Source organism: Xiphias gladius, chromosome 7 (assembly GCF_016859285.1).
Source record: "Xiphias gladius isolate SHS-SW01 ecotype Sanya breed wild chromosome 7, ASM1685928v1, whole genome shotgun sequence".
Lineage (NCBI taxonomy): Eukaryota > Metazoa > Chordata > Actinopteri > Istiophoriformes > Xiphiidae > Xiphias > Xiphias gladius.
Genome location: NC_053406.1, coordinates 28,642,208 through 28,652,414, shown reverse-complemented (window position 1 = coordinate 28,652,414; position 10,207 = coordinate 28,642,208). Strand labels below are relative to the sequence as shown.

The window sequence follows — 10,207 nt, the reverse complement described above, 5'->3', positions numbered from 1 at the left end:
ATTTAGTCGTTACAACCTGACAAATCCGAATTGCAAATTAACATACAAGTCTGTTTTTGTGTATTTTTCTTGTCAACAACTCCAACAATGAATGTATCCTACTAAAAAAGTATAGTGTGTGCATCCGGAGCCTGATGCATCTCATTCCTCTGAACCATAGAGCTCCGTTGTTGTCCAAGTGACTTGTTCCTTCATCACCACGAACACACACTGTAGTTTAATTAGACTCAATCCAACACACACACACACACACACACACACACACACACACACACACATACACACCGTCCTGCCGCCTCAAATACTCAATAGAGCACCAAATGTGGATTAATATTAATCTGCCACTGAAAATAGTCCTGCAAAAACGTACTATTTCCTCCTGCCTGAGTAATGTTTGTTGAAAACTAGTGACGAGCTGTTTTTAGGAAAACTACTGAGCCTTAAAAAAAAGTAGAGTTATTGAGGTGTTTTGGATCCTACTGAAGATTTATGTCTTCAGTAGGATCCAGGAGGCTCCGGGCTGAATGTCATGGATAGGGGAGGGAAGTCAAAGCCTTCAGAGACTTGCACTGTTGGGTTTGGTCTTTCTATGGGATTCGTTGACATTCATTCATTCGTACATTTAATAATGTGTGAAATGTACCCGAAAGTCAACTAATGCACCGCTGCAGTGATATTGTACAACAAAAGTTACGAAAACAAATTCACAAATCTTCAATTCTGTTCTTGTTTCAGGTGTCAGGAAGGGTTGACCTGGCGACCAGATGACAGAAAGGTAAGCGAATTAACTTTAACACCTTTTCGAAATTTACTTGAAACACAAAACCAAAACCCACAGATTAGTTTAGAGTGGAAATTTCTTCACCAACGCAGACACGGTATGTGGAATCTGTACTTTGTTGTTCCCGGCTCTGCATCAGAGACAGATACAGAGAAACTCCGTTTGAACGGTGAGGACTGAGGATGGGGAAAAAAAACGAAACTGAGTTGACTAAAACCCTGAAAGGCAGATGGCTGGCGCATCCTCTAGTGGAGCTACCACTTATCCACCTGGCCGACCACTGACAGTTCAATATCTGTCTGTTTGGTGGACATCTGTACGCTACCAGATTAAAGTGGACATTATCTGGAAGTGGAACTGCAGTCATTCATCCGCACCTTTCCGCTGTGGGATTAAAACAGAGCCAGTCAGGACTTCCTCTATGAACAACCGATGCGCCTGAAATGTTTGTGACATAATCATTCGCAGTAGCTTTGACCGTTTGCCTTTCGATCCAGTCACTGCCCACTGTTTTTATTAAGATTATTTTCTTAAATGTTTGACTTTTTCCACTGGATTTGGCACCGCCAACATCACAACCAGAGAGTTCGTTTTTTTAAAAACTGTTTAAAAAACAGACGGTTAAAAAAAAAAAAAAAAAAAAGCACTATGTGCTGTCAGTCTTGGTTTATAGTTCATCACTGTTCACCCATAACTACGGTGGCCGGGAGAGCTCAAGGCACTGCAACTTAAGAAAACGCTTGGAAATAGACAAAACGCTAGCAAATCAAGAGAACGTCCTCGTCAATTTGACAACACATGCGCTGCAAACGCACGCAGCACAACCAGACGGACAAACGCGCCGCAAGTAGCACCGGCGACAAAGTGATTCCAGGGGACGAATAAAAATGGGGTGACCCCCGGCTGGGAGGCGCACGTTAAACGAGGGACTTCTGAAGTTATTTAAGTTGACTACGTGCAATCACAATGTATTAAAAAAAGAAAAGAAAAACTTTAAGGAACTGGAAAGGATTCAGTTTAAGACTTGATGCTGGGTTCAGATTTGATAATATGTTGTCAAACACTCTCGACTGTATATGCTGCCCACATCCCTTCATTCATGACTTCATCCCTATTTAACCTTTTCTCCTCAGTTTCTTTTTCTTTTTTTACTCACTCATGCTCATGGCAGCATATCGTAGCCAGGCTAATAGTTGTGTGTGTGTGTGTGTGTGTCTTGGTTCAGGAAAGGTTTGGAGCGTTGGTTAGCGATGTGGCTCTAGTCTTGCCTACATATTATCCAGTGTGGTGTCTCTGTATTCACTGAGTTGTGCAGTATGTGATGCTTTTTTGACTGTGAGGACTCAAAAGAAAACCAGCATTTTGATGAAAATAGTTGTTCTTTGTTCGATGTCTAATCTTTGTAGGTTTCGGTAATATTGAGGACTTTTGAGATCTAGACACAATCCAGAGGAAGTCAATTTGTTATCTACAAGTACCGGCCTTAAAATTCTTTATCTACACGCAGCCCAGTGCCACCAGTCCTGCGCTGGTGGTTCAGAGGGACTCTCAGGTCAGGATTCTGCTGGTTCTGTAGGCTGCCGGGATTTAAAACATCTGTCAGAAGAGTGAAGGTAGGAGCCCATCAGTCTGCGATCACAGTGCGATGCTGCCATGATGGGAAAATGTTCTCGTGTGGTCGCATCGACGCTGTAACTCCGCCATGTCAGAAACGTGTGTGTGTGTGTACCGCTGTTATGACCACGATTTAACGTGATCATCATTTATGAGCCGACCGTCCCTGCTGTTTTTAGAAGGACAGGAAGGACTTCGTTCTGCAAGTACATCTCACACACACCTGAGCTCAACACGTAAGCTGTTTAGACTGATAGAGGCGGCGGCCAGACAGGCAGCGACAACAGAGGACCAGCTCCCGTTTCACTTGACTTCATCTTCGTCATCTTCACATCAGAAAAATGGCCACTGAAGAAAATTCTCATTTACAACAGCGTTAAGTTACAAAAGTAACGACCCATTTTTAATTATGGCTCAAAGATAAAAAATAAAGCTTAATTGATCGCCGTGAGGAAAGTTAATCAGTTGAATGAGCAGTGAATTGAAAGCTCCGACATGTCTGTCTAATGGAAGTCTGCTTTTTTTTTTTTTTAGGAGTTTGGTTGATATATTTTTAGTACTAATTGATACCCATAACTAATGCAGGCACGTAGATTACTGCGGTAAAATGATTTCAGATTTCGTCCTTCTCTAGACTGTAGCATTACAAATTGTGCTCCCTGAAAATATCTCCCCGTGGTTCACGCGCCGAAATGTTGCCAAATGACTTAAAATGTGTTATTTTGGCATGTTTTTGCTGCACTGATGCAGAGGGACTTGCATTAAAGCTTTTTAAAAGTTTTCTTTTTTTCTTTCGGCACCGAGTTTCAGCTGTTCTCATTGGTCAGAGCCGCTAAATGCTTGCGGCAGGGTCGTTGGCCAGGCAGGTATTAACCATTAGTTGCCTGATTTACCAGCCAGCGAGTCACACAAACTTCCCGGTGTGTGTGTGTGTGTGTGTGTGTGTGTGATGGCTGGGGATTTACCACCTTGTCCAAAACGTCCCCTTGTGTTCATGGACAACCCTAACGGTGTACTTACCATAAACGGCCCCAAATAAAAGACAACTACTCTCGGCTGAAGGAAGCGATAGATCATCTCTTCATTGCCCCACCTTCAGTTCTTGAGCTCCCCTTCTCCCCCGCTGTCTTCCGCTCTAGTAAAATCTCTAACACTCTGGTTGTTTACATGAGCAACAGCAGTAGTGTCTTCCACACACTGCGCCTGTGGCTCTTGGCAAACCTCCGCCTGACTCTGTGCAGTTTGTGTCACGTGTGCTTACGCGTGCGGAGTCCGCTTACAGTTTGTGGGGTGTACGCGTGACGCGTGAGCTCGTGTATATTTGTGCTCTTAACATTGAGAATATGTTCTGTCTGTGGTGACGCATCCATGGGCCAAACACAAGTGTGGACCTGCTTAATGTCTGTGTTTTGCCGCCTTCCGCTCCTGGAATGAGCGGAGTGGCCTACGTACTGTCCGTGGAGGTGCAGGTGTCGTCGTGGAGACGTAGCGGCGCGAAAATAGGGAACGGCTCTGCAAGAACATTACACAACACTCTGAAGTGAGTCCTGGGAGTTGACTACAGAGTGGCAGCTTTTACCAGATGGACGGCACAGCACCAAATTAGCACATAGCAGTGTTTTTAAACGTGACCCATGGGAGACACGTAGGAGAAAAACCGGTGGAGGAAGGTGATGGTGTTTTGTTTCTGTAGCGGCTTCGGAAATGGGCCTGAACCAGCCAAAGGCACAGTCCCACTTGAACCAGTCCACATCTCACCCACCTCGGTTCAAACCAATGCAACGGACGACGTCAAGAATGCATTTCCTCGTCTTTCCGTGAGCTCTTGGAGGATGAAGGCCAAATTTCAACTTCGTTCAAGCTGCTAATTTGCGGGACTGGCCGATAGAAACAAGCCTTGCTTTTTGTTCTTTTCGTTCTTTTTGCCGTAAACTCTGTTTTGAAAATTGAGTCGTCGCACAGACGCTGCGCCATCAACCTGTTTTGTGCAATATCATGCTACCAGACTGGAAACTGCAGCGTCACTGTTACACAAAGGTCAGTTAACGATAACAAGCCCCGATACGTGAGCAAAAACATTCAGAAAGAGCAGTTTAGTACGTGGACATCTTTAATAAAGATGCAGCAGCGAAGAGAGAAACAATTCATTCACTGTAAGGTTGCTCCGTGGGACCAGTGGGAGCCACTTGAACAGAAAACAGATGGATTATATGATGCTTCACGGCAACAATATGGAAACACCACATTTGTCTCTGGTGTCTCAGAGAAGTTTATTTATTCGTACAGCCCCTTTCTGACAGTAAGGTTACCAAGGGCTGTGGAGAGCAGGAAAAACAAAAAAGAGAACCAAACTAAATCGACTAGATCAAAACTAAACCGATCTGATGAAATTAGCAAAACAAAACCCCCTAATATTCTTACTATATTTTACTATTGTTACTCTTTCTAACAAAGTGGGAGATTCCTGCAAGTGTAAACACAGGTGGCATCAGACAGCAGACCGGTCATATGAGGGAAATCTTACACCAGCAGACAGTTGTTGATGTGCCTCTGTGCTGCATGTCCAGCATCCCGAGAATAACAGAATAATAGCAAATGGGCTACGTTTAAGGTGATTATGAAGCAATTCTCTGCGTTTTGGAATTATGCGTTTCTGGACTCGGCAGCCGGATGCAGCCGGATGCAGCCGGATGCAGCCGGATGCAGCCGGATGCAGCCTGATGCACGAGCTGTGTGGACGTTCAAACGCAGCTTATGTTGAACGCGGTGAGGGAGTTCCTTTCTAGAAAGTGGTGGCACCGTGCTAGTTAGTTACAGCGTAGATTTAAGGTGTGACTTAACGTGTGCACCTACCTGAAGCAGGTGTGAGTCTTTCCTCGTGACCTGTGACTAGGGCAGGACAGATTAGAATAATGGGAGGGACCGATAGTGAGAGACGGGGGGGGAACGTCTGCAGCACGGTATCCCCAGACATTTATGGTTAAACGGAAATGAACTCTCAGTATTGTGCATTATGGTTTACATGTCAAACCAGTATGGCCAGTGGACTGGTGCATTTGAATACTGTGTTCATCTAATATAAAGTAGCGTTTCTGTATTGTGTTTTTTTTCTTCCCTGTGTTCCAAATAACTAAATTATATCTAAAACAAATGTTTGCTCGTCTTATTTTTCAGACCGTGCAGAAAAAATTCCCCTGAGACATTTTCTTTGAACTTGTAGCACAACAGCAGAGTAACTTTTTTTCTTTTTTTTTCCCCTCACAGCTTGAAAGAAAACTTCAAACCTCTAATAGTCTCCCTTCATACAATATTTGATTGAGTTCCAGTAAGACAGTCCCAGTACTGTTCTCTTGAATCGAATCCAGTGGATTTATTTTAAGTCCTAAAAGTTTGTTGTGTTCTTTGAAGTTTATTCAAACTAAACCGATCCCTGTGTGCAGCCTGTCTTCAGCCACACGTACTCGTGGCAGATGGTATTTGTTCATCCCTGGGGGGGTGGGGGGTTTCTTAAGCTATGTTTTATGTTTAGGGTTTGACGGTAACGCACGGCGTCCGATGCTGAAACTGCTGCGGACCAACGACTTGGACTGGAGTGTCGTAAGACTGTAAGAAAACGAAACCGACTAGTTGTAGCATGAGCAAAAAGAAAAGAGCAAGCAGTGAACAGAGGCTTTATCGGAGCTTGCGTTCTTCTTTTGCTGGAAATAGAGAGACTGAACCAGCCAGTAAAGGTGCTGTAAAACCAGACCATGAGCTCAAAGGGGCCAAAAATCTCCCTAAGGTTCAGGGGTTGGCGACAATCCTCTGTGGATCTGTCACTGCGAGCGTGTCCTTTCACAACCGCTGTCTAACTGCTATTGGCGAAACCTCTGCTGCTTTCATCCCGTCACCTTCCCTCCGTGGTGGAGGAGACAGAACAGTTTGACCAAACCTCTCTTTTTGTGGCCTAAAAATAGAAACGGACTCGCCGCTGAAAAGATTAGTCCATGATCTGACCGTGTCATTACTCAAGTCCGTCTCGAGGTCTTTATCGTTGTCCCGGTCCACCTTTTGTTCTCTGAGACGGTCTCCCAGCCTGCGCTACCGAGTGATGACAGGCTCTTCAACTGGACCCTGACACCGATTATCCTGTGGAGCTTTCCAAACTGGCAACACAACATCCATCCGCCGATCCGTTACAGCACCTGCGTGACCCCTCTCACTGTCCGTCCCCCTTCGTATGTCTCTTTCTCTCTCCCTGTCTCTCTCTCTTCATCTGTGCAACTGTCGCTCTGTCTTTCCCTCTGCATGTGTATCAACGTTGCCCACCCGAGAGAATCAAGGCACTTTTTCTAGTGCCGTCGTCTCAGTGTTGGCGAGGAGGTGATGTCGACGTCATAAATACGCATGTCCACGTCCATGTTCAGACCCGCCGCCAGCACCGTGTCAAAAAACCCCGAGGTCCTTGCGTTGGTGGGGGCGTGCTGCTGCGGGTACGGGTGAGAGGCGTTCACTCGCCATTTCTAGTCTGAACCAATGTGACTGCGTTCCCCGACATATTCGTATCAGCAATAAACCTGAGTGTAAGCGAGCAGTGTCGTGTCTACTGTTTTTACAAGGGGGACCGCTGATGTGCTCGTCATGACTCGGGGAGGGATTTTCTTTATGTATTTAATTTATTCATTTTTTTAATCTCTTTGGTTGTCAATCCTGTTCGTGGTGGCACCTTGACATACATTACGTGTGTGTCTGTGAGCGTGTGCTCTGCTGCACATGCCTTTTAATTGCCCCGGCGGGAACAAAGAAACTTCTTCGAATTAGAACTTGTACTGAACTTAAATGCGTAAAACGCAATTATGAAATGTTTTTGAAACTCAAAGACACAAGTCAGTCAACTAGCAGTGTGTCCATGAACTAAACCACCTCAGCGCCACACACATTATGAACTTGACTTCCCATGTTGGGAACAGGACCTCATGAGCTCCATCTGAAGGCAGCAGTACATAATTTGACTCGGGTGTGTGTGTGTGTGTGTGTGTGTGTGTTTGACATGGTGCGAGCTTTGCGTTTCACACAGTATGAAGAAAAAATTACAGCATGAGTTAAGTGATTCCCGCTCGCTAATTAAACCTCACTTGAGCCTTTTCTTTAATTCCATTAAGTTGATGGCAACATGACATTTAGTCTTTTAATGTCTCTCCAGTGGTCCCGATCTTCCTGATTACCCTCTTGTAGACATGAAACCACACCGTTATCAGCTCATTGAACACTGAGACGATAAGTCATCTGTCTCGGCGTCCCAGTGGGATTAGCTGGTTTTGTTCTTTTTCTGCTTTCTGACACTGCTTAATGTTGGTGTAGCCGGGAGAGGGCTGCGGTTCAGCAGGCAGAGCCGCTGGACCGGGCGATCATTGACCCGGGGGACGGTGTGTGTGTGGGTGGATGAGGGGCAAAATGGTGACGCGCCCTGGATAAAAGTGCCACCTAAATGCTTTCCGTTTACCGTAGATCAGCGCGACGCGCTTGTCAGATTGTGAATTTAAGACGATCCTGATATCAGGTGGCTCCCAGAAACCCCGACCAGAGACAATAGCTGCAAGGATTTGTCACTTGTCATTGATCGGCAACGATTTCTGATAATCAATTATTCGAATTGACAAAAATGAATGGATTTCAGCTTTTGAAAGGTACATATTTTCTGTTGTCTACTCTTTTACGACAGGAAACTGAATATCTTGGAGCTTTAGACCGTTGATCGGTTGAAACAAGACATTCGACGATGTAAATCTGGACTCTGGGGACTAGTGACAGGGATTTATCCAATGTGCCGACGTTTCATAGTCCAAGCAGTCCAATAAGAGACCATCAGTAGATTCATTGATAGTGAAAATAATCGTTATTTTGGGCTTTCGTGGAAATTTTTCGTCAAACATTAAAAAGGAGCAATATCATGTGTATTTCCTGCAATCAGTGAGAAGCAAAGGTAGAATTAGTGTGACATCGTATGCCCGACAAATAATGGTGTTGAAATGACACGGGTGGTTTTGGAAGACACAGACAAATAATCTGCTTTGTTTAGGTAGGTTGTCGAATAAGAAACGCCTCTGCCGACTGAAGGTTTCACGTAAACGGAACCCAACACGCAGGTTTTAAATGAGGTAGGCGAGTGACGCCAATCGCAAAGTGTGGCGAGAAAAAACAGGAGGAAGCCGCGGGGTTGGTGGAGAGAACCCGTCAACACGAGCAGTAGCAGCTGTTTACCACAGGTCCGGTTAGACAGGAAGCGGCGGCGGCAGTGTGATGATCAGTGAAACAACAGGAGAGAATGGCATTATAGTGACTAAACAACGTGTTGATTAAAGATCAGCACTGACATGATTCATCTGATGTGTCTGTGTGACTTCGCTGCTCTGTCTATAACTACAACCATCCCTCGTTGATCAGGTCGATGAGGAACCTTTCTCTCTTTCTTAGCTCTGCATTCGGGCCTCACTTGGCAAAGAATGGACTTTATTTATTTATCCTCAAAGTAACGTTGCAGGGCTGTTTTTAATAAATCCCTGCTTTGTTTTTTTTGTTTTTTGGTTGAAGTAAAGGGCACTCAGGGGCAACCGATGAAGAACTTTGTCCCGCGGCTCAGAGTCGAACGACTCTTGACTAAGTTTTAAATAGGAACCATTATAAAAGGTCACGGATCGCAGGGTTGTGTCCTCTACCGAGTTTGGAGAGGGAGGTTTCCTTGATGTTTCGTTTCACTCGAGGGATTTCCACAGACACGGACAGGTGAAAAGTATCCAGTATTTCACAAGAGAAAAAGCAAAAATCAAAGTCATTTTGCCAACGTCGAGATTTACCACATTTACATGGTGTTTAATATTTCAACACCATGTAACACGCTTTGTAACTTTGTTTTGAAAAGTGCTAGAAGTTAGAATTTACTACAACTGTATCGATAACTGCCCCCATTATTTTTACAAAGACCAGAAGACGCAGGACTCAGAGCAGCAGAAACCCTGTTTAGCAAACACGTCTCCTAATGGACGTCCCCGCTGCCTCCGAGAAACCGCACACAAAGCCAATAACTGAACTCTGTATGTAATTAAATTAAATGTGCTCTGTTTCAAAGTTATTTCTGCAATTCATAAAAAAATAACATTAAAATGGCAGTTACACTAAATCTGTTAGTGATTATAGTAATTGTAACCATCAGTCTGTGTTATTAGAGGTGAGCTTTTTGCCTTCAGAGAGCACCTATTATCCATTTCGTCTCCCTCTGTGCCCACTCGTTGCTTTCAATTTACACGGGCAGAGATAAAATGGGGACACGGACACACACACACACACACACACACACACACACACACACACACACACACCTGCTGTAGGTCTGCCTGCACGTGTTGGGGCTTATTTCGCAGATACACGCACGACATGCTCTGTGCTACATTAGGACACCGCCTGTTTAATTCTCCCTCTCCCTCTCTGAAACACACACACACACACACACACACGTGCAGGCGTTCCTGCACGGAGATAGTGATCGGGCCTCCTGAAGCTGCTGTGCGTCCTGTAGCCGCATCCACACTCGTTAGCGTAACATCAGGTATGCGGAGGATCCCTGCCTCATCCTTAATTGCGTTCCTCCGGGCTCCGCTCGCCTCCCCTGGAGAGTCAACAGTCTTCTTTGCGCCTTTGATCGTAACGAGCCTCATTAACCACCATGGCAACCGTGGGGGCTTCCGGGACGGCAGTGCTGTTGGGCCATTTTATTGGGCAGAAATAAAGGGGCCGGCCTGGCGCGCGCCGCCGCCGCCGTAGGGAGGGTTCGGATTA

General features: G+C 45.3%; 1 long non-coding RNA gene across 1 annotated transcript in view; it reads left to right on the top strand.

Moving 5' to 3' along the window:
- The first annotated feature begins 732 nt into the window (after positions 1-732).
- The window catches only part of LOC120792212, a 95,355-nt gene continuing 85,880 nt past the window's right edge, over positions 733-10,207 (top strand). Inside the window, exon 1 of the long non-coding RNA XR_005707784.1 lies at positions 733-775. This is a non-coding gene — a long non-coding RNA (uncharacterized LOC120792212). The remainder of the gene's footprint in view (positions 776-10,207) is intronic.